We start from the raw sequence: 25,786 nt of genomic DNA, 5'->3' as shown, positions 1-25,786 counted from the left end.
GGCTAATATTGCAGTCCAGACAGGTATGATACAGAATGAAAGGCAGCATAAAGCAGAGTACTGATGATTAGAAAGTCATCATTTCTGATGCATGAAAACAAACTTTCTTAGTTTTTAACTTGTTATGGATCTGGAGAGTGAGAACATTCACAGTAGTGAATACTGAACTCCAGATGGCATACTCAAATACATTCTTGAGGGAAATTACTAGTGAAGAAAATGTCAGTGCATTTGTGATACTGTAACTCCACAGCCCTCACCCCTGAGAGGACATATTGCTTGATGGGATGGTTCATATCACCATTCATCCACCATATGATCAAATTACTATGACTTGAGAAAATATGCTAAACATTTTCAGTTTTACTGAAAACAAAATTTCTTCATTGACCTGGAAAAAGGGTTTGAAGCTGATTTTCTTGCCATTCGGGCAATCAGAAATTACTTCCCTTTCAGAGAGAAACAAATGCACTAAAGCCCATTTCTTTCCTGATTTATCTCCAGGGTCTGTCAAAGAAATCTAGAGAGTGTCCTAGCCAAGGCTCTCACCCTTCAGAGGCACCTAATGCCAGTGAGCAAAGATAAGGCAAAACCTCCTTAGTGTTCTCTTTAAAAGGAAAAAATTATGAGAGCAAAATTTCAAGTATTGCAGAATCTTTTTTTCCCCCCAAGGACCTTTATGAGAGACAAAGGACACCTAATGTTGACAAACATAGAATTCTGCAGGCACTGAGTATTTGTCAATGGACTAGAAAAGGATTTTTTCTCTCCTCTCTCATCAACTGAATTGCTAGCTTATTCTCTCCAGCTATATTTTTCTTGTAACAGCCTGTGTGAAAAACAAAAGGTTTTTTTTATTTTTTATTTTTTTTTTTTTACTGTATTGTTTACAATCTCTGCTAGGGTTTGGGTCTGGCTTCTCAGCTCTCCCCAGCCATCCTAGAAACACTAAGTGGGGCAGAATGACAGCATTACAAAGGCACGCCCAGGAGCCAGTTGAGAGATATGATGGTTTCTAGTATAAGAGATTCATCAGGCAGCTAGCAATATAGCTTTTAATAAAATGAGGTATGCAAGTCTGTTCTGATTTACACCAGTAGTGCATCTTTACTTCCAAGGAGCTAGCAGCCATCTCCTCTGCTCTAACAAATAAGACTCATCCAACTGCATCTTTGTACAGGAAATTTTATATTTCTAAATGCATCAAGCTCTGCCTCTCTTGTTTCTGGCCCTCATGGCAAGGCTGAAGTAAGGATCCAAGTAAATGTTCCCTGCCTGACAGCTCAACATATTGGCCTATATGAGAGCTAGTATGAGAGAGCAAGGTAATCCTTGGGCTGTTTCTTTGCAAAAGTCGTTATGAACTTAAGAGAATAGTTTGGAGTCTTCAGTCCAGTAACTTGAAGCACTCTTTCCAGTGGACTACATATCTGAGCATAAGACTGTTTTTTATTCCCTAGAGAGATTTGCTGTCATAGGAGCAGTGTAGGAACACAGTTTGTGGTAATTGGCAGTGGGGCTGTGGCTGAGCCTCACCCCCGATGGCACAGCTGTGAGCAGCAGGTGAGCAGCACTGACAGCAATGAGCCAGGGAGTGCCCAGGGGCACTGGCCAACCACCAAAGGGAGCAGAGGGCACACAGGTGCAATGTGTGAACAATGAGAGGGATACAAGGTTGGGCTAAGGAAAGGCAGCTGCTTGAACTCTGTACAGTTAAAGCTTTCTGTCATTGTATGATGAGGCTCTATGTGTTGTGGCTGTCTTAACTGTGACATATGCTGTGACAGAGCAGAGAGTAAGAGATTTTTCTTTTACTCTAAATAGTGAGTACCACATAAAGTGTGGTGTTCATCCTCCTCCTGTTTTCTTTCTCTTTCTTTATAATGGGTTATTTCAGAGTAATTATCTTCTCACTTGCACTAAAAGAGTAGGGATTGTAAATTTTATTTAATTTTGCACTTGATTTTTTTTCTGTTGGGGAGTAATCTGCTCTTTTAGCATACCAATAGATGTTACTTTTGTGGGGAAAAAATGTGGGCATTTTCAATAAGAGATAATGCATCTGGGAGTGGATTTCCATTCAAGCTCTGTTTCCATGGTATATTCTTTCTAAAGATACCTTAAACAGACAGACTGTCTTATGTGTGCAAAAATAAGCTTAGCCTTTTATTTGGAGCTAAAAACTACATCAGGCATAGCTATTACTGACCTCCACACTTAATTCTGAAATTTTCTGACATCAGTCATGGTCCTGTCAAATCAATGGGAACCATCCTACTGATTTAAATTCATGGTCAGCTGGTTGTAGCCTTTACAAGTGAAGCGCAGTGAAATATAGAATTATGTAATTAATGCTTCACTGTATAAATGTATACTGTATAGTACAAATTCCCCTTTAAAAGTAAGAATGTGGTGTCTTGAAGCTCTCCAAGATGTTCCCTCACTCTGTGGTCTATTTCACCTATGCTTGTGAACTCATAATAATGAATGAAAAGGATCTGATACGTCTTGAAATAAGACAAGTAAATTCACCTGTAAGAAAGCATGCATTGTAAGAAAGCTTTCTGCTTTTGACTTTAGAGTCCTGTGAAAAAAAGTAAAAAGAATTCCTTAAGAATTTTTGAGTTTTATTAATGAAAATAAGGAATGACTCTTACTGACATGAGTTCCACAATTTTCAAGAGTGACTATCTAATGGAAGACACTTCAGGTATTGTTCCTAGCTATTGCCATTGTATAAATGCATTAAAATGAATTTTATTCTCTTAGCTTGAGATATATTATTTGACCACAAAAGCATTCAACAGGAAATATTTATGCCTTAAATAATTTAGTAAGGAGAATTAAGACTGCTTAGCTTACTTTAAATAATTTAAAGATGATAGTAAAGGACATTGTAATCCAACAATAACTTGAAAAGTAAAAATTATTTGAACTAAATCTTTGTTTAATCCAATTTCTTCTAGCATTAATTTGCTTAGGGACAGTGAATCAGGAAATAATTGCTTTAGAAGGAAATGACTGTGAAAAAGCACTTGCAGTTTAAGCTTCTTCTAGCTTATCAGCTCTACTTTGAAAAATTGGTTTCAAATGAGTTAAAAGGTTTCTGAAAACCAATAAGTTTTCCATTCAAGAAAAACCACACTGCAATAAGACATATACTGCTCTTTTCTCTTTGAGGTCTCATATTTTTGCTACTGATGGAAAAAAATCTTATTGCAAACAAAGCTTTATTTAAAAGACTCTTCTCTGTCCCAATAATCAGAAGTTTATTTCAACAAAAATAATTTTCTTTTAGTGGCCTGAAATTTTGAAGTTTATATGAAAGAAGTATGCTGCAGGGTAATGCCTTTTGGCTGCTGGCAGTTATATTTTGATCTGGAGAAAAGCCTGTTGTGGCAACACAAAACAAGCAACAGTTATATGACCAGTCAGAAGAGTTGACTACAAGTCGTTATTTTCATTATTGATTGTGATCTGTTCAAAGTAGGCAAATAATGATCAATAAAAATTCATCAAGGATAACCATACAAATGTGAGCACTCATCAACTTACCACTTAAAAGTGGCTATTTTACTTTGTAAATATTTAATCTAGTGGATGCATTCTTGTCTGTCACATATGGGCAAATTTCTCTCTGATTTCAAGTCAGGTAAATTATAAATGAGTGAGGATGACAAGTACACAAAACATCATCTAAATGTGAATATTCTCTGACCTAACTCCCAGTACCAATATTATACTATTATTTTAGAACTCTGCCCCTATTTGAGCCAATATCTGAGGCTTTGAAGAATATCCATACACTGTTTTTCCCTCCAACTTCATTTGCACAATAACTTTCCTCATCATATTGCATATGGGACTAGGATACAGTAGGACAGGATTGTTGTACTCCAGCAGAAATCCTCCAAACCTGTGGGATGATATATTTAATTCTTGTGCATCAGTAGAGCTGCACAGGCAATGAATGCTTTATACCGCCTCAGGGATCCAACCAGACAGAGTGAACATCAGATCAATATTTCAGCCAACAAAATAAAGGACTCAGTAAAAATTTATTTTTTAAAGTATAAGCACAAAGATAATTAACAGTCATCATCATTACTCTTATATTTGTGATATTGCAATCGTTGCTTTTAACGTTATAAGAAAATCATGCTGCCTCTCGTTAGAGCTTGATGGTAATAGCTGATGCTAGTAAGTTTTCCTTTCCAACATAACCACTGAGTAAAATTTCCTAGAACATCATTAAGCATCAGGACTAAATTTTAAACATAAGTAGAATAGTATTATTATTATTGTCTCCATTACTTAGACTCTTACTCAGAAAATGCCAGAATAACCAAAGCAAGATTAGCAGACAAACCTATCAGAAACTTTAGTCTGTAATCCTCTTCCTCAGTGTTTTAGAGAGATGCATTAATGTGTTTTCTGTGGGATGCAGAGTTTCCCAGTGGGGGCTCCTTGCTATTTGATGCTGTACTCTTGTGATATCCCCAACAGTGCACACAGTGCTCTGAGACAGGTGGTGCTGTGCTGCCTTTTTCCTCATCCCATGTTCTTTTGCTAGTTTGGAACATAATGATCCTAAATTTCCCTGTCTTGTGTTCTTAACTAAATGTGCACATCCTCTATCAAAGAAAAGTTAACAATTAAAACATCTCCTTTCTTTACAGCCACCAAATCTCATCTTGTAAGACATACTTCATGAGCAATATGGTTTGAAAACCCTGGAATGTTTTTCCACATTTATTCCCCACTCCTTTATCAGGTCTATGATGGCAATAAGTCTTTCCTATTGCAGCTTATACTTTTTGCAGTGCATCTAATGTTCAATAATGCCAAATTTGTCATGCCACACTTTATGCTTGCCTTCAGACAACTTGGTATATCTGCTTACAGTATGATTTATAGCCTCAGGGCCTATTCACAAATCCTATTGTCCTCTCTTGAACATTTTCTGTCTTCTGTCTTTGCGGTAATATGAATTATGGTCCACAACACCTTGCTATGCCATAACTTGGTTTTAGAATTTGATCCCAGGTCATTCGCTGCATCCCCTCTCCTTCAAACTGTTTATCTGTCCTGCTTAATAGAGGTTGTTTTTCCTACCCTTCTCTCCTAAATCCTCAGCTGGTGTCACCTGTGTCCTTCAGATCTCCTGAGGGCCACCTCGGGGGGCTGTTAACTTACTGTAACCAACTGTCTTCATCCAATACACCTAAAAGGAAACAGCATAAAGCCAAAGCAGACAGTATCGTTTCAGCTTAACTTGAGATTTGCTTTTTTCAAGTTATACTAAATCCCTGAAGCACTTTTTTCCTAAGGTGGCATTTCATATTGACAATGAAAGTAATAATTACAAACTGATAGAGGGCTACTTGGCTGTGAATCTATTTCATAAACAGAGAAGACCAGCACAACAATTCTGAATAGTAAATCAGATTTAACTTACCTTTTTTAACATCCCAGCTTGCCTCTGAGGCACAGTCTCTAAATCTCCAGATAAAAACAATTTTTATTGATGCCCGAATTCATGTAGATTCTATCAGGCAGAAACTGGAATACACTAAGTCTTCTACACCTAAAAAAAAATTCTTTGAAGTATTTATCTTCCTTAAATATAAAGTTTTTCCCAAAAACTTTATACCTGAGAACCTAAGCCTCTAACTTTCCTTCTTTCCTTCCTCTATTGATGTTATTAGATACCTAGAAATAATTAAAACTTAAACATAGATATAAAATGTGCTTTAACTTTAAAAATCTAATTGTGTATAAAAATCAAATGTGTTGCAAAGTACATGAAAAATTATCATTTTGTCACAAATTTGTTCCTAACAGCAGCAGGTTTTCCATGTCATCATTGCTTATTAGGGATAAATGTCCACAGTGACATGCTAGTAGGAAATTTGGTAATATTTGTCTTTATCAGCATTTGATTCTGTGACATGAAATAACTATTAATATCTTCAGCCATTACTTTCTGAGTGGGTTTTTTTGTGATAGTGCAAAAGGATTGGACTATGTCTACAGAAGCAGAGATTTACATTTCATAATAATAAAGGCTGCCACAGTTTTTTGGAAAATTTAAAAATTTTGAGCATTGCCCTTGTTATAGACTTTTTTCTCCTGTAAGTTGCAATTGAGACTGACTGCCAATGTTTTGTCATTTCACACAGAAACCTGAGATTTTTTTCAGTACTTTTTCTATTGACCAAATACTAGGAAATGCATCTTATCTGTGAAGGACAACTATTACATGAATTAATTTTTTACAGAAAAAATTGCAGGAGAAGGAACTTAATGATGACACATACATTAGCTGGATACTTTATCTAGTTGAAAGAAAAATATCTACCACCTTTCAGGGTTGAAATAGTTTATGCATTTTGCTATTAAATGAAAACAACCAAATACAGATTTATTAACTAACTACATTTTAGCTTCCTACTCTCCTGCACTTTTGTCCTAGAACTTGTTATATGTGCAATCTGCTCATATGTTTGCTTGCATTTGAAGGAAGATTATGAATAAGTGAAACTATTATATTTACCACAAGTGACATCAGCTATGGCCTAAGTATTAAACTTAAAACCAAAACTTAGAAAAGTAAAGCCTCATTTTTATTCCTTTTTTTATGCAGAAAAGGAGTTGAATGTTTCTGTCATTTGACTCAGCAATTTGTTTTGCTGCTCTCCCAATGCCACATGTCCTTCTCATTTTTATTGCAAAATAAAAGTGGTCCCAGAGTGGAAGAACCTGTTCCTGGCACAACACTTACGAGTTGCTCTAGACTCTACTGGAGCAGACTACTTCACATTCCCCATTAGCACTTTTAGTCCTGTGTGGGACCTGGGGAAAGACTGCAGTATTTCATCAGAGGTGAGGTGTTTTTTTTGGGTATTGTGTCATGCCCTAAATGCAACCATGCCTTGTGCAGCCCACTGTGAGTGAGTTTTGGATGCTGTAGCAGATATTGGCACCTCTCCTAATGTGTCTCTGTGAATTGGCCAAAATCTGTGCCATAACTAGGAACACATGGTAGGTCTTGGGTAAGGTTTCTGTGTTTCACAAAATAAACACAACTACCTATCACGTTACCCAATCCAAACATGATTACCCTGATTTTGTTACAATTTTGAAGTATCTTCTTTTAGCATTTTACTTTATACCATCTATTTTAAGCTTAGCCATTCCTACTAGTAGGTGTGTATAGACCTACGGCTCATGAAAGAGCTTCAAATAAGAAACAACTTCACACCTGAAAATAAAGAGAAAATTAAATGCAATCTGCAGTATTCTGTTTAGAATGAGAGCTTGTATGTTTCCTGTTCCCTTTTCTCAGTAACCACTTCAATTCAGAAAGAAATGTGCGGAGGAGCATTTTACCTATACAAAATCTATATTTAATCAGTAGCAGTGTTTATATATACTAAGTAAAAGATGTCTTGTAGTTACTTGATAAGCTGTAAGAACAGTCAGAATGATTTATCCTGGAGTACATGCATCTGTAGGACGATCCTTCTCACAAGGTCCCATGTTCTGCCAGGTACCTCTAGTGCTCTCCAATAGCAGCCAATCTAGAAATGTTTAAATGCCAATTCTTTCAGATGAAAGAGACTATACCAATTGAGCTCCTAAATTAGTGAAATTTAACCTGTTAAGTAAAATTTAAAAAAAAAAAAAAGCTTGCCCAGAAGAAACATGAGCTGTATATTCAGTTTTTTAAACATAGCTCTAAAATAACCACAAATAAAAGTCTCCCCACAAATGCATAAGTTTACATCAGTCATTTCATAGTAATAAAAATCATGCAATTTCAAATATTTTCCATACATTTATCTGGTAGTTTTCCAGGCTTTTAGTCACTGCACAAGGTTCTTCACAGTTTTCTTTTCTCTTGCTTATATGTATCTCATTTCAATAACAAACTGAATGCTTTCTCTCCCGCTATGTTCTCAGTGGCACAACCTAACAGTGTTTTACACTGACCTCACACCTTCCTCTCTAAAGTTCTGGAAGGATCCTTGCTACATTTTACTGTGTCTGCCAGGTTCTTAGGTTTTCTTTATGTTATGGATATTCTTCACTAATTTTCTTTCTTTTATGACAAAGAACCTTGAGTTTTTCACGGAGACCTGGGTTTGCCTTTTTTGAGAGAACACACAAAGAAGTGCTGTTCTGGTCTATGCTGGGGCAGAATGGCTCAGATTCATTACTCCTTGGATTGGGAATTATACGAAATTATGAAATTTTCTCTAATTTGTTGGTTTTTGTTCTGGAAGGCAACTATGAGACAATCTAAATCAATCTTGCTGCTCTGAATAGTGTCCCTCTGAAGTACACAGTGAAAGTTGGCTTTGGCTTTTTGACCAGTTTTCTTTAGGTAACCTTGATTTGTTTCTAATTTCTATGGTGTCAGTAATCCACCTAAGATAATTATATAAGCAAAATTTTTGTGTCCTGTATTAAAGTTACATAAATAACAGTTAAATTCCTAATGGTTTGAACAGTGAAAGGTTCTTTTGGTGCAAAGCATTACTGGCATCACAGTCTCCTTGTGTAAATGAGAATGAATTTTTTTTTCTTTCCATTATTTTTTCATTTTTTCAATAACAGGGAAAATTAACCTGATTAAATTTATCACAACCTTATAACAAATGGAAATTGCTGCCTCAGTTGAGAGTCAGTGATCATGTGAAATGCTCATTGAAACTAAGAGCATTCTCCAAAAAGGCATTTAAGTAGCTTTGATGTGCAACTGCACTAAAAAGTCACATCTTTGGTGACACAGTGGTCTTGTTGCCTGTAATAAAAAACAACGGAGTTGCATTCTAATATTAACTGTGAATATTCTTGCTGAGAAATATGGTGTTGCTGTTTGGTTAGTTTTGTCTTTCTGTCCTAAAATATTGGAACAAATCACCATCCAGTGCAAAGAAATTCATAATAGCTACACCAGAAGCCATCTCCTTTCTCCTTAATATAACTTAATTTATGCGCAGTTTCTTTTTCTGGGGAGGAAAGGACTGAGTAGAGTAGCCCTAAACTAGAAGTAGTCTGTTAGGCAAACCAGAATAGACAGAGACTGCCAGACTTGTAATGGGAAAAAAATATGATACATGATACTGTAGTTTCTTTAAGTTATGCCATGCAGCCTTTTATTGAGTTTCTAGCAAGTTTCTATTTTTTAGCACTGTACCTTCTGCTGCAAACTTTGTATTACTATAGGAGATCTACAGCAACTGGACTTGGAAATAGTTTTAGAATAGATTTTCAGCAGCACTGAGCTCTTTAACGAGAGAAAGGATTTGAGACCTTAGTAATAGCTGTAGATAAAACAGACTGGGCAGAAATGTTGCCTAGATGCCTTCAAAGTTATTTGATCTGGAGATAGTAATTTGTTGGTCTATTTTTACTTCATGAGGAAAGGTCATGGAATCCTGAAAAATATTGCTGGAAAAAACCTGCACACAGTAATCATGCAAAGATCACTTCTTCTGGATTAAATGCAACAGATATTCTGGCACAGCACAAGTGATGTTGAAAGACTTTTAAAACAATCCTAAAGTAATTGGCATTACAACCAAAGGGCCAGAAGTGTTATTTGATTCTAGGGAAGGTAGAGATATCTTTGAGGAAGAATGATTAGCCAAAGGTTGTCACTGCATGTCTCTAATCACACTAAATGATGTAACTATACACATAAGTAAGATGGAGATTGCTGCAAATGAGAAGTATGATGAGCAGGACTGAACAGGCAGTGAAACCATCCCTGGTTTGTAGTGATGATGATTTCCTTTGGATTTTAAGTTCCTGATGAAAAGTAGATGCTGGTTCCACCTCTCTTTATCTAAGGGGTTGCTCTCTCTAATTTCAGCTGCTCTAAGCTCATGATTTAAGTGCATATCATATATCACAAGAGATCACAAGTTGGATGAGCTGTCTGAATTTTAATGATGCAGCAGAAGAAGTCCCCTTTGAGAGGGCTCCTGGTGACCCAGCACCATAGCTCATATGTCAAAGCTATGCAAATAATCCTTGCATCCTTGTCCCGAAATATTTATATGTATTTTCTTGGAAGAAAATACTTTCTGCTTAAATCTTTCACACCTCTTGTCTCACATGGCCATAGCACCTGAATTTACAGCAGGCTCTGGCCTGTTACTTTACCCAGTATATCAATCTGAAATATGACACAGGGGAACTATGTAGCCTCGGCAATACGACACACATTGGAGCCATTATGTCAGCAAGTCATGATGTCTGTGTAGGGCAAATAAAATATTGACTGTCAAAAAAACCCAACAAACTAACACTGGTCTCAATTTTTAAGGCACCTTGTCAGCTTTGGCACACATTTATTACAGACCTAGAAATCAAAAATAATGTTTCACAATATACTGGGGATTTGGCTAGTTTGCCATCCTCAGGGATAACATAGTAAGAATCATGGAATGAAAATGAATAATTTGTCATTTGCTAAATCCTTGAAACATAGTGAAATAAGTAGGTATTACAAGCAAAGTCTACTTTTTATCCTCTTGAACTAAAAAAAATTACAAAAAAATAGGATTTACTAGTAGGACAATACACTTGATTGGTTGCTCACAGTAAAAAGGAGATCGTATCCTAATTGCAAAAGATGAGATTTCATTTCAGAACTAAAATGATTATTTGGGATATATCATGTAAGTTTAGAGGCTTGAAGAAAGTGAAAAATAATAAACCCCTCTCTAATAAATTCTAAAAGTTCAAAGTTGCCCTTCCCTTCTCACTTTAGTCTTTTGGCAAATCCAGGCTTATTGGCAGAGCTGTTGAGTATCTTTAGCTTGAGCACATCTTGAAGGATTTCTCCAAACCCCTTTCAGAAAAGTCCAAAGTGAGGACGTAAGAGAACTGAAGTGCTCCCCTTTGCTTTCTTATTACTGTCCTCAATTATTAAGGTGGAGAAAAGGTAGGAAAGAACCTGTCTTTGGCAGGATGGAGATTAATGCCTCTTTTAAATCTGCACCATTTCTTATGAGTGCCTCATGTTTGATTTTCCTCACTTGAAAAGCACAAAGTTGCGTGTAGGTGGAGACGGAGTCAAAAACTCCTTTGTATGGTTTGTGCTAGGAACTTTCACTTCAGGACTGCCATTTCTGGAAGTAAGAAATACATGGCTTGTAGTGCTGGCAGTGAACCACAGGGATTAGAAGAAATATTGCCAACAATATACAAGAAAGCAGTGATACCACAAGTTTGATGAAAACAGCACCTGGAGGACAGCAGAGGAAAATGTTCTTCCTAATATTGCTGTAAATGAGAACCCAGCAGAGTAGGTAGATGTCCATGTGGGAAATGTTGTATATTATCACTGAACTTCTTTCCTGAAAGCATTTTATTGTCAGGAGTTTTACAGATACCAGAAGCAATTTAAAATGGTTAGAAAGCTTCTTAATGACTATATTGCTCACACGTTGGGCAAAATTGTGGTCACACTGAGACACCTCGTGATACCATGGATGTGTTCTTACACAGTGTTACAGTACACTTTTGTCATATTTTTGTATTTTCTGACAATAAAAAAAATGCACAAGAGCAAAACATCTGCAGGAAACTGGCTGAACTTGCTGGTTGTTTAAGAGTGTTTTCTGCACTCCCAGTAGTTTCTGTCCCAGGCAATTCAGCTCTGTAAGCTTACCTTCAAACTCTCTTTTATTGTGATGGAAAAATTGTCATTTCTTTTCCCAAAGCCGCCCTTGCTTCTTGAGGGCTAAATCTGTGTACCATGATGTAAGAGGGAAAGATCTGTTTACTTGCCTGCTGCTTTCTCTGCTGGCAGCACAATTCCCTGCTTCCCTATTCTGTTACTTAGAAAGCTTGTGTCACTTTGATCAAAAATGAATCATAAGAAAAAAAGGCACAGTAACAGTAAAAAAAAAACAATTTCTGTTTGAATAAGAAAGAGAATATGTTGTCCCCAAAAATCTTCAGGACACCATAAGGTTAAAAGTGGAGGACAAAGCCTCCAGCTCTGGAGCAGTGGTTTTATGTTGTCCCAAGAATAATTAGCTGCCTGTGGAAAAGGACTGATCTTTTTCACAAGAAATATATTACACTGAGACAATCCAGACAACATTACCACTGGTCAAGGAGAAATCTGGTGAGCATCAGCAGTAGCTGAGGACCTTCATTCACAAGCAGTTACACAGAAAGAGAGGCACCTTTGACTGAGATTAAAGGGATAAATAATGAACAAACTCAAAAGGGAACTACTTCTTTTTCTCTGGTGTTTTTAAACCATAGCTTAAAAGAGACTGCTTCAAAGAAATAGTCTTCTTCAGTGAGCCAAGCCTTTCCAAACCAGAGAAACAAACAACTAAATTGTTGTTGTGGTGTTTTCTCTTCCGAACCATGAAAATATTACTGCATTTAGGCTAGCAAAAATGAACTAAAATAAATTTTTAATGCTCATGATTATTTGGATGATGTAAACAGGTTTGAAAATGTAAGACTGAATCTATGGTATTTGGACAACTGCAAATATACGCATATAATTTTTTCCAAAATGAAATCATGTCTCATGGTATCTTAAGTAGGACATGGGTATATTAATTATAGATAAGTACATAAATATATATATGAACAGATATACTATTGGTATAGCATTTATAAGTATGAATACAGATATAAACAATAAAAATTACAGCATGAGCAACCATATGGACCTCTTGAAGCCTTCCCTTTAATGCTTTGATATACATCATCATTCTCATATTTAGAGTGCATGCTCTTTAGGGCACTGAATCATCCCTTAAAATTGATGTTAAATATATTTACTGGAGATAATGCAATAAATAACCAGAATATCTACAAATAATGTTATATTTATATGAGCTTATAATTTTTCTGTGGTCTCTAAGAGTCCAGTAAAAATGACTGATCATGACATGGTAAGACAGAGATTATTTTGCCTCCAGACTTGACTCTGAAAACAGAACCGAACTAAAATTTTATCCTCATGGGGCATCTCTGTATTCTGGGAAGATGTGGTAGATTATAAAGAAGTTGATGAGTTTATGTAGGAAGTTATCAAGGTAGAACTGTCTCTCTTTAAAAAATAATTATTGTAAACAGAGAAAGCGTGAAAATATATTCATCACCGGTGATATTATGGACCACAGATGAAAAGGTAAAATAAAATGTGCTTGTATGGAATAACATATTTATGATAATTTTTATTTTCCCCCTGTAAAAACAAACCCTGCTACTGCAGTTTTCATTTGGCAACAAAGAAAAATTCATATCAGATAAATGTTTTAATAGTAATTGATCAGATTGGTGCATTCAATGACTTTAGTCTCTCCTATATGGAGGAAAAAGTTGTTTCTGTCCCTAATTTCAAATCAGCGCTGTTACTTATGTTCCTTTTTTTTCCTCCCTTCACCACCAAACTCTGCTCTGACCAGGCACAGCCCTTCAAAGACAAAAAGTACTGGGCATACTGGGCTCCTGTAATTGCCACTGAAACACCAATGAGTAAAGCAAACCTGTTGGGTTTCAAACCTGCTGATCCTAAGGGATGAATTGAGGACATTTTGCCTTAAACAGCTTCATTTCTTGCCAGACTAAATTCACTTGCATTTTTGTTAACAACTTCATCAACTATGACCTTATTGAATATTGCCATGCTATGAGACTTTCTGTACTGTGTGATCTTAATTGATTGATGCATGGGAGCAGAAAGACAACAGAGCCATTATACTGACTATTTTGCTATCTTCTAGGAAATAAAATGACCAGCAGCACCTTTGCAAATGATTTTTACCTGCCTTTGAAAAGACAACAAGTCAAAGGGCAAGTGACCTTAACCAGCAGAAATCCACCAAAAAGTCACAGAAAGTTAGCTGAAGTGAAAAATGGTGTTAATTGGGGTTTGGTCAGTCAGTCCAGCCCTTGTTTTTGTGAGTAGGAGGGTGCATGTGCCCAGAACTGATTTTAAAACCAAGGCCTAGCTGGCGCTGAGCACCAGGAAAGTGCTTCCTATCAAACATTTTCCTGGGGATGCTGACAGCAATATAACAACTGTAACTCAACACAGGAAGAACCAGGTGGTTTTGGCTGTGCACAGTAATTTATCTGGATCACACAGTAAAGCACAAAGGAAGACTGAAGACAATCTGAGCACGGCTTTGGTGTTACACTGGAGGCAATGGCGTTTCAGTGAAGGAAGTCCACATGAGCAGGACTGATATTGCTGTGCAAGTTGTGTGAGAGGGGTGGAAATGAAAACTGCCTTGCCCCAGCACAAAAAGGTCAGCATACATTGACGGAGTCAGTGTGTGGTCACATTGGGACCAGCTGGTTATGAGGGAATTTAATTGGCTTTGGCGAAATTTGGGAAAAGACAGATGTTTCAGAGCTGGCTGTGTTCCTGCAGCATGATTGTCATAGTGTAATTTCCCACTGGTGTGTTTCACATCCTCGGAAGCCCAATTAGCCATTGAATCTTTGCTTGCAGCAGGCAGAACTAGGAATGTGCTGGTTTTCCCCCAAGCAGCTACTTTCTTGTTTTATGCATGCAAGGAAAAATAAAAAGTCGTCTTTTTCAGTTAACTGAGCCACAGCACCAGCATTTCATACTAGCAAACCTTTAAACAGAGGCTGTTCTGTATATTCACAATATCTCACATCTCCTGAGCACTCTAATGTTTTCCTTTCACAATTACACACTCTGGACTTTTTGTCCCTTTTTCTGGGAAGCACATATCTTTATACCTGACTCAATCTCCCATTCTCAAAGCCATTTCCAAAACACACTTTTTCTTTAGCTGTACAGCTTTATGACCAGTATTTTCAGAGCCTTAATCCTCTCATCCAGATGAATCTGTTTACTTTTCTTCCCCAGACTCTCCTGTTCCACTTACCTCAACCAAAATCAGATATACTGCAGGACAGTCCATATGTAGAAGATTTTTTAATTCTTCACAGAGTCCAGGGAAGATATCAGAGGCACTCTGCCATTTGCAAGCTGGCCTGGATATTCTGCCTCTTTCACGTGAATGGAAATGGGTTGAACATTGCATCAATTAAAGAACAAATGTGACAGTAGAAGGTTTATACTCTTCCTCATGTTGTCAGAGAAACAGTCTTCTAGTTTTCTCCTTCCTTTCTCCAAGTCATGTACTTGAATTTTTGCTAGTGGTGCTCTGAAGTAAGTTGACTGCTTTAATTGGTATCAATTACCTTATATTGAGCTCAACCACCAGCATTTCTTGTCTGTGTAAGCTTGTGCATTGCCAAAGATACTGTGAAGATACTTCTCATGAAACTCACTGTAGGGTTTTAAAGAACATTGTGCACTAACACAGGATCCATGCAGGAAATGAATTTTATTACCCTTAGTCCATGGTAACAAGATGTGAAGGTCAGCATTTGAAGATTGATTATAAACTCACAATCAGTCAAGATACTGCCAGTTTGGATGACTTGAGTACACAAATGAATAGTGATAACTTCTTCATCCTCAGTATACAGAGGTCTTGAGGGAGAATAGTTCTTGGTATTTGCAGCAAACCTAGAGCAGGCCTCCACCGTGAAATAAAGAAACACACACACACACACAAAAAGCACAAATGTATAAATGCCTGTTACAAGGGAGCATTCCTAACTCTTCATAAAATTTATGTAACTAGCTATGAAGATATTTAATTTTTTATGATCTATCTCCATCTGTTGAGGTTCAAGGCTTACTAAAACTCTAAACTGAAAGTTTGTACATAATAACTAATAAAACTTGTTCTGTTATGATAAGCAAGGAGAGTTAGAGAATCATAAATGAAAAAGGTGGCACAAAGTCTTACGTTGATACCGTTATGAGCTGTTATCATCACTGGGTGTTCTTGGACTTCCCCAAAGAAGGATAAGTATAGCCAAACACTTCCATGTAGGTTTCAGGGTAGAAAACAGTTACATTTGCAATACAGAAAGAACTCTGTGCCTTAGAGACATTGCACAGGTCTTGTCCTAGTGTATAGATCTCAAGGATTTATAGATACTACAGAACCTTGAATAATTTTCTTTCACCTACCTGACACCAAACAGGTTGCATTTAACAAATTTATATCTCTAGGAGAGACATTTAATCTTCATACAAAGACATGAAACAATTAAAAATTCACCATTTCCCTTAAGATCCCCTATAATGATTAATCATCTTCATTGCTGGAAAAGTATCTTGCCAGAAGTGTCTGGCACTACTTTCTGTCCATATGTTCTTATTATGACCCCCCATATTAAATATCTTCTTAATACATAATTTATTACTGTGAAGGCACTTGCAAGCTGTAATCAAACCACTTCTCAAGCCCCTCTTCTTGGGCTGAACAGATTGGCCTCTCCAACCCTCACTGCAAGGCAATTTCTCCAGCCTTTAAATCATTTATGTTTCTTTCATCTAGAGATTTCCTAGCTACCTTTTTACTATGCAGACATTTAAACTATACACAGTTTCGTAATATTAATGTCAGTCTTGGCATAGATAAAAATAAATTCATTTCTCATACACCTATTGCTAATTTAAGTACCAAGTGACTGCCAGCTCTTCTTAGTGCTGCATCACATGAGTTCTTATGTGGAGTTGTTTTTTTATTAGGGGAATGTACCAGGTCCTTAATTTCTTTGAAGCCTGCTCTTGGTTTCTAATTATAAAACCTTGCTCAGATATTTATTTTCATATTTATTAAAATACTATTTAGTTCACTCATCCTGCTAAGCTATTCAGCTATTTTTCTTTTTTAAATTATTTTTTCCATGGTTTTACTTATCTGTTCATTATGATAAACATTTTAGTTGTTAATGGACAAAAACATTCTATGATGCTTCAAGTAGAAGCAGAAAATACTACCACAAGGAAAAATAGAAACATTAAAGAAAAAAAATAGATTCCTTGCAAATATATTTGCCCTTCAATGTCCTGACTGACTACGCTGTCATGCTGTCTTTTTTTAGTTTCTAGCTTTTTTTCCTTATCATTATTTTAAACTCCTTTTCAGAAACCTTAGTTCTCCTTAGTATAGATGTGAAATTTCTTTTTTTTCATCAAGATCTTAGCTTTGATTATTCATTTGCAGCAAATTGATTGCTTGTAAGCTTTATTGATTCCATGTCTTTTTTCCCCTTCTACATGTATTTGTCAGGTACTGATTTCCCTCACTATCCAAACTGCTCCTTGACTTCAATGTTGATCCAAGCAGTCTTCTGAATAAGATTTTCCTCCATTTTGAAAATATGAGTCTTAAAACAGATCCGTTTTTATGTGTTTTTTTTTTTTAAACAATATTATAAGAAAAGCAAAATAATTTTATTTCCAGCAGAATTTTTACATATTAGTCATAATGAGGATGGAGAGACAGAGGCAGACTGGTTAGAGCTTGCCTGCCCTTCCCTAAAAAGCTATGTCTGTAAATATCATTACTGAAAAAATTCTACCAATAATACAGAAAACTTTAAGTACATAAAGGCCACACAAATGCATGGTAGGGCCTAAGATATAAATGTGCACAATAGAGAAACATAAAAGAATGCTCAAGGTAAAACACAAAATGAACAACTGGACCACAATGCTTGTATAGGTTTATTTTTATCTGACAAAAAGCTTGTTCTTAAAAAAAGCTTGTTCTTGTTCTTAAATAAGCAGACCAAACAAACCCATTACACCTGGTAACCTACATATAGCTTGAACACTGTCAAAAACAAGCAGAGGCAGAAACAAAATAAATCGCTTCTCTTAACAGAGATTACATAATGTTCTAATTTCTTTCCTTTCCCTTTCTCTCTTTCTTTTTTTAATTTTTTTTAAAATTTTCTCTTTTCTTTGTGTATCACAAACTTTTATTTAACAAAGGTTTTGTTCTTAAATATATTTAACTTCAGCCACTTATTTCCCAGCAAAGGTGCTGCCAAGCCCAAAATGCTGATTTAACTCATTAGGTACCTATTCACAATCTGACACAGAAAGGCCATTTCCCCCAAAAGGGGGGGGAGCCCCAAAAAAGGGCTGTGCTGCTGAGAACTGCTAAACCCATGTGCATCTTCCCATAAGTGACAAAGGAACAAAACTACTTTGTCACCCTCACTTGTTGTCCTGCTGGTGTGTGGGACAGATGTAACCTCTGCAGGCTGTGGAATATGGCAGAGTAATTACATTTAGGATATTTCTTACAGCTCAGAAACCATTTCTGGGTGAAATCAGTCCCTTTAGTAATGATGTGAGACTGTTGTCGCCTTTGAAATCATGAAAAATGGGAGATACTTTGGTTGTCACATGTGAACCTTAGAAAGGTCCAGTTGTAGAAGGAATAGTTAAAGCACTTACTGTGTTTTTACATGTCTGATAGATAGTATTTTTAATTTCCTTTTGTGTTCTGTCCCTTTTCCTCAACTGCAGCTTAAGGGACCCACATTGGATTTTCAGGAGTGGCTGCCTCTCCCACTGTGTGAAATCTTGCTCTATCTTAAATAGATATTCATGAAAGGAAACACCCAGAGGTTACTGAGAAGCTTCACCACCACCCTACATACAGCTTGCTTGGTATTAGAATTAGCACAATGGCTAAGTAAAATATGCTAAGTAACTGTGTAACTGAATGCCCTAGATTTTCCACCAGATTAACACCTGCGCTGTGACAAGTATGCATGTAGTCCCAGAGATAGTAAACTCAATATCTGTAAAAAGTTTCTTCTGGACTTTTCTTCACAGAATAGCAAACACTCCACTAGAACACACTTTAAAAAAATTAAAAAATTACAAACAGCTACTTAAAACTTGGTGGAGAAGATCAAGCACAGAAAGAAGTTTCTCATCTCCTCTTGTGGGACACAATCCTCCCAGCTAACAGAAAAAACACTAAGCACAGATCCTGATAATTAGAAGCCTGTGTAAGTACAGTAGGAGCCAATAAGCCAATCCTACGTGTGGGGTGTGTTTAATATTAATAACCTCTGTGAGTGCACAGACACACTAGTGAAATGATGCCCGAACAAAGCCCTTCATGTACCTTAGCAAGGCTAAAGCTTTGGAAATCTGCATCAAAAGTGTGGTTAAGGGTGTGTTGCTCAGAAATAATACAAAACTTTGCTATTCAGTTTTTGTGTATGTGCTGTTTCCTTTGCCTTTGTGGTTGTCACTTTTTTTCCTCCCCACTGTAGGTCTATAGTCCTTTTCATCCTCCTTGCTGCCCTTGTGGGCAGAAGCCAGCCAGGACTGAGTACAGAACACCCACACCACAGGACTGATTTGCACTGCCCAGTAATCTCCTGTTCTTGACAGCTCTAAGTTTTCCCACACTTCAGCTGGATCTTGGGGTCTTCTTCACAGAAAGGCTACCACAGATCTTGTTTCATTAACAATGGCATGTGAAAACAATATGTCAGTAGGGTTGTTTTACCTCACTGAGGTATCTTCCAGTTGACTCATGAAAGCCTTTCTTTAGGATTTAAATGATCCAGGGTTTTTGTCTGGTCTTTCAAAGTTTACTTTAAAAGAGGGAATGCTTATTGTTTAGGATTTCTGCAAACTGTAAGGACTTATCAGTAAGAAAAATGTTTGCCTCCTCTCTGGTGCTCTAATTCTTGAACTGGATGCAGTGTCACATGAATTAGTGGCTACACACCAACCTGAGATCTCCTAAGAAGAAATTCTTTATTTTGTTGTGTTTACTTTTTTATATTTTTATGTGTTTTCTTGTGGTTCCTCCCCCTCATTTTTTCTTGATATAACTGCAAAAATAGAGGTTTTAGTGATTTTTATGCAGAATCCTCATCCTAAGGGTACTTCAGATAATTTTCTCTGGTGGGCATAAGAGGTGAAAAATTATCACTTTTTTCTTTACAGTTGGTTTACAAATTTTTCATAAATAACAAGAAAAGTAATAATTTTAACATGAAACCTATTTTACATAGAAAAGAAACAATCTTCTGAATCAAAGTTTAATTCAGCCTGTCCCTACATGATCACAATATAAAGGTTACTTTCATTATTAAAATCTTTTAAATCTGGTTAAAAAAAATGCATAGTAATGATAGGAGTGTTGACATAAAGGGAGGAGAGCAAAATCAAGAAATTAAAAGACTAGTGATTACTATTTGTAATGAAGCTGTTTATTCTCACTTGAAAGACTGCATTCCTACAAAGTAGATCTTGAGACAATTAATATATTATGTTTTGAGTCAACTTTGACAAAGGAACCATCATTGCAATCTTATCTCCTTTAGTACTCATCTCTCTATATCAGCTGGATGATGAGAATAAATCTCTTATTTAACCTGGCTATCTGTGCAAAGCTCTGCAGAAGAAGTTTCAGCAGATGGAGCTAGTGTGCTTCCAATCTTTGACACCTGTGCTCAATGTGGAAAAGGATGAGCAGAATCATTTATAGAACTGTGGCTGGGGATATGTCAGGGTCAGGGGTGAAGATTTTCTTTTGGCTTAGCAGAAAAGTAGCAAGCATAAGAGGGAATTACCTATCATTTATCAAGTGCTGGGAGATAAGAGGAGGGCAGCTTAGTGATTCAGAAACTAGTAATGTGCCATAATGTGGAAAATAAATTGAGAAGAATAATAATTATTGCATTTGTGTCCAAATTCTTTTATGATATCTTGCTGTTTTTTTCAGTTACTCTCACACAGTAATACACTGCGTTCATAAAGTGCTATAAGATAAAAGATTCAGAAAACCTGGCAAATTGTTTATGTCTTATGGGATGTAAACATAACTATATGTTAGTCATACTGAACCACAGTAAGAAAGAAGATGTGTCTGTGGAACTGCTATCACTTAATTCAAGCTTGTACTGACCTGAAGAATGTACTTCAGCTCTTTTCTCTAACAAGAGCCTTGTGCAGTCACTGACACTGAGATTTTAAAGCAGGGAGATGCTGGAAACACCCATCTTCCCAGCAAAGTGGTCATGAGATGCCTGACATTTAGTAAAAATGAAGCCTATTCTTCTCCATTTTTTAAACCATTAATTTCCAGTCTATGCCTCTTAGCTCCAGAGATACTTCCAGCCTTCCCAGCAGTCAGGGTACTGATTGCAGTGGGACCACATCAACAGTTCCCTTTCAGACCAAGGTTTTCTCTTTTTGGCCTCCAAGCTTATTTAACAGGGCCTCTCCTGCAGAGCTCTTCTTGCAACAGGAGTTTTTACTGCATAAAGGCCCATAGCTGAAGGTCACAAGGAAGGAAAGGACAGGCTCTTGGATATAGTGTGCACGTCTGGAGTGCCTGTAGTCCTTGCAGAGCTGTGGAGCTGTGTCTGGCACATGCAGAAGGCATAACCTACACTGAGGGGTGCATGTGTGGGACATAAAGAGATCAGCAGAACTTCCTGTACTTTGACAATTGTGCTGGGCTCAGTTTTCAAGGTCAGTGGTTTTCATTTGATGTACTAGCAAGCACAGAGGGTGGGAGCTTCTCACAAACCCTGCTTCAATGCAGTGCTAGAGGCTAACAGCAGGGAAAAGAAAATGCTCGGAGTTCTTAGCCAATTTTTGGAGTGGCCCTGCCATGAGAAGAGCACCTGAGAGACTTGGGATTCAACATGCATATCCATACTTTCAGTCTGGGAAAGGGAAGGAAGGCAAGAAAGCAAAACAGTTCAGGAAACCCCAGGATTTTCTCTTTGTGACATTAACTTTCCAACAGGAGAATATGCAAATGCTGGTGGCATCCTGATAAGGGGAGAGTCATATGCTATTTCAGAAGTTAATATATGGTGTCAGTGCTATCACATTGTACCTTCTCTGCAGTTCTACAGTTCCTACATTGTGATTTATTGTAGCACATTGTAAGAGCAGTGTGTGAAAGTTTCAAAGCCATCATTGGTCATTGTTACAGCAGCATAGCACTGACAAGCAACTGATGGAAAGAAAGGTTTTATTGCTCCACTCTTCGCTCCTTCCTGCCTATTTAGGTCTTCAGCTTCAGCACTTTAGTGACTCCATAGGCTACTGAAATCTTGAACAAAGTTTCAGTGGGTATAAAGTAAGGCATTATTTTGTTATATGCATGTCTGATATGGAAAGGACACTTTTATTTTACTCTAAGTTGCCTACTGTAGCAACAAAATGAGCTATGGTGTTTGCATGCAAATTTTTAAATTTTTGGTTTGGGTTTTGAAATCTCATTGGTTAGATTCTGAAATTTTAATTGGAATTAAGTTATCTTTAAGAGATTGTCCTGTGGAAGTTCAAATTTTTAGTATTTCAAAACTTTTTTCCATAAATTGGCCAGTCCTGACCCCTTACTAGTGATTACTCCTCTGAGATACCAGCAATGTAGTATAAAAACATAGGCAGAGAAATTAATCATATATCATATATTAAACTCCTCTGGGTTTTCATGTGTACTTGTTATGTAGAGCATACATGCATCCCTAATTACATTTGTAATATAATTTCCTCTAAAGGAGTCAATGCTGTAAAGTGTTGCTAAGTTTTACTTGTTACAATAAGTCAGCTGAATAATGACAATAAATCTTGGCTGGAAACCCAGAGATTTGAGGGTTGTAACAGGTTTCCAACAGAATTTCTGAGTAACTAGTGTTTGTATCACGTGTTGTCTTGGTTTCTAAAACAGTACTTGTGTTCATCTGTTTTTGTGAATTCCTTAAAATTAGTGGATGAAAAGTGTAGCATAAAAGTTTGGTTTAACATCGCAGCATTGTCATGTTTACAGGTGCACAGTTTCCTTTTCGGCTGTGGATGACTTGTGCTTTGGAAAGCTGCTTCCCAATAAATTAGAGACTGAATTTACAGCATGTGATTTACTCTGCACTGGCTCCAGGTGAGGGCATTCTCCCTATAACCATCCATCTCACACTGCAGCTGCTCCCAGGCCTGTGCACTGCCAATGGAGAGCCTCCTGAACAGACAGTCTCAGAGCATGTAAGTTAGACATGTTGTGATTTCCACTCTACAGAAACTTCTCTCTCCCCTCCTAACTACAGAATCTGGGGAGATCAGCTTACCCTTCAAGTGATGTGATACCTTTCCCACTCACCTGCTCTGCCTCTTATCATTATCTGCGAGACAAATTCTTCCATAATTTATTTTGGAATTAATTGTACATGTTCTAGGGAGAATACTCATGGGGCCCAGACTCCTTCTACCACTTACAGGATAAAAAAAGATAAGTTTATTTAGGAGAAAAAAAAGTAGGAGACTGCCATATGTATGACAGAGATGTCTCTGCTTCTCTCTCTCTTACTGTCCTTCTGAGCATAAAGTTAACCTTTGTGATGAGCAGATAAGGAGGTGGAATTAAGAAACTCAGAATTCACACCCCCCCTAATTCACAGCACTCTAACTTCTCTGTGTTGTTAAGCCAAAGTGATGTACAGCTTAACAACAAAAACACTGTCTTTATAGAAACTCCCAGAAAGTGAATCAGGGTCCTGGAGACAAAAAGACTCCACATTTACTCTTGGGAGTTGCTAGTATCCCAGGTAATACCAGTGGAACACTTAAATAAGCAGCTTACAATATTATTTTTGCAGTGGTAATAGTTACTAAAATGAAAAGTACTTTTGGTTCTTTATTAGTGTGAAACTAAGTACTGATAGGACTACTGCAATTAAGTATAATTTTCTTACTGATGCCTCAGTTTTAAACCCATGTGACCCACTAAAACTGATGTATGCAGAAAAACAACTTTAAAAGAAAAGTGGTCATATATATATATTGCTAACAACAGCACTTGGAAGGCAGAGCTGTACTAATGTAGGAATTGCAGAATTTGTTAATAAATGATTTCTGTCAGGATCTTGGCAGCAATCCGATTAAAGAAAAAAGCTGTAAATCTACTGCAAAGGGAAGTAGAAATGTTTTTTGGAACAACTGGTAAAGACTGACTACCTGGAGAAGAGATCTGAATTCTGTGCTGGCAAAGAAATCTTATCTTCTTGACAGTATTGGTAATGCACTCATCAAGGATTGGAGGCTGAAGTGGATACATGAAAGGAAAGAGCTTTGATATTGCATTGGCCATGCCTAGAGAACATCAATTGATTATTGAGCAAAACTTAGAACATCATGCCTTTGAATTATTCCTGCACACAAGTTCATGAACAGTCACAGTGATGAATGAGCTCTTAAATAGCTCTGTAAAATACCAGGAACAGATTCACAGTAACTGGAGAGGCCTTTCTAAAAGCTGTATGCTGGAGGTGTGGAATGGGACAGAGGAAGCAAGAGATTTAGCTGCTGAAATAGTTTAGGTTCTTTAATGAGGAATCTACTCTTATTTAGGTCTTCTAATAATAGACACTCCAACAATTTTAAATGAAAGAAATTGATTGTTACAATGGAAATGTTTCTCTGTCCTGGGTATTCTGGGATCTAGCTGTTACTACCCACCCTAATCCCACAGGAGCAAAGTGGGGTCTCACAGGATTACAAATGCTGAGGTTCAAAATACTCCCCAAAACATGGTAAAAACCAAATGAGGTTAAGTGTTGGTATCAAAAAACTGATACATTTTATTTAACTGTAAAAGAGATGAAGAGAAAGAAAGAGAAAGAAAGAAGGAAATAGAAAAAGACGTGGGTGGGGGGGGGGGAGGAGTGTGACAGAGATAGATTAAGTAGAAACATATCACCTCTGCATGGGTCCAGATGATGTCTTGTTGCTTCTGTCCATCTGGTCTTCTTGGCAGTGGGGTTTCCTGCTGAAAAGTATAGAATCCCATGGATTAATATACATTTGGGCCAGGTGGGAAAGCCCAGGTGCCTCCCCTGCAGGGGGGCAGTTTGACACTGTCTCTTGCAAGACTATGGATCTGTTGCATCACATCTTGCATCATATGCAGTGTTCTGGTGCAGGATCTGGGGAACCATCTGGGGAGCCTTTGATGGACTCTGACCCCCCTCACCTGTCCCTTGGTGGGGTTCTGTGTGAGCCTGGCAGCAGAAAAATCTGGGGTTGTGGCCTCCACTCCAAAGCTGCTGGGTTTGGCTCTCCCGTGAATGCTTATCCATTACTTCCCAGGCCTTAGGTGCTTAAAACAATCACGTCACTTTCTCTTATCTCCATCCCTTGGATGGTTTAACTCACAGTTCAGGGTTTCAGTCAGGAGGCCCATTCAGGGTGAGCTTTGGTGGTGCAGGTTCATGATACAGTTTTGCTGCAATAGGCAAAAGTCCTTCATAAAAATGCTGAAGGCATAAACCATAACATTTCAGCCTCTGACACTGGCATAGTAGGATTTGGTGTTATTAGTTATGTTAATATAAACAATTATTAATAAGGGAACTAATAAATTTCCTCAGTCAAATGTACTCTGATTTTATGGGTTGTTTCTTTTTAAGTTAGCTGAAAACTAGTCTGCAATAATTTTTAAGCATTTTTCTCCCCCAGTATGGATATTTTTCTCTTTTTTTTGCCCTATACATACTTGATTTCTTATCACTATCTTTATTTTCACTGATGTGAAAACACGCAGGATAAATACTTTTCAACTTTTTAGTTTTGTACATAACTCATCAACTACACGTGGAACAGATGGAAAGTGTCCTTTGCAGCATATTTCATCTGAATGACTATTCATGGGGTGTGTATCTTGTTTAGAAATTTTAAAAATAAATTAATATTCAGTTACATAGGATTTTCTCTGGAGATTAACACACATGCACAGACACATTTTTTTCTTAGGTCAAGGTTCACCAAAATGCAGCTACAAGACATTTATGACACATTCAGCTCTTGTACATGGTTCACAAGTTAGATATGTCCTTTTGT

General features: G+C 37.1%; 1 long non-coding RNA gene across 1 annotated transcript; it reads left to right on the top strand.

Moving 5' to 3' along the window:
* Positions 1 to 1,711: 1,711 nt before the first annotated feature.
* LOC135300034 (uncharacterized) lies at positions 1,712 to 14,700 on the top strand. The gene is made up of 2 exons (XR_010361902.1): positions 1,712 to 1,795; positions 13,458 to 14,700. It is a non-coding gene; the product is annotated as an uncharacterized LOC135300034 (long non-coding RNA).
* Positions 14,701 to 25,786: the final 11,086 nt, after the last annotated feature.

The sequence above is a fragment of the Passer domesticus genome, chromosome 4 (genome assembly GCF_036417665.1).
Source record: "Passer domesticus isolate bPasDom1 chromosome 4, bPasDom1.hap1, whole genome shotgun sequence".
Taxonomy (NCBI): Eukaryota; Metazoa; Chordata; class Aves; order Passeriformes; family Passeridae; genus Passer; species Passer domesticus.
This window is presented reverse-complemented; position numbering and strand designations above follow the sequence as displayed.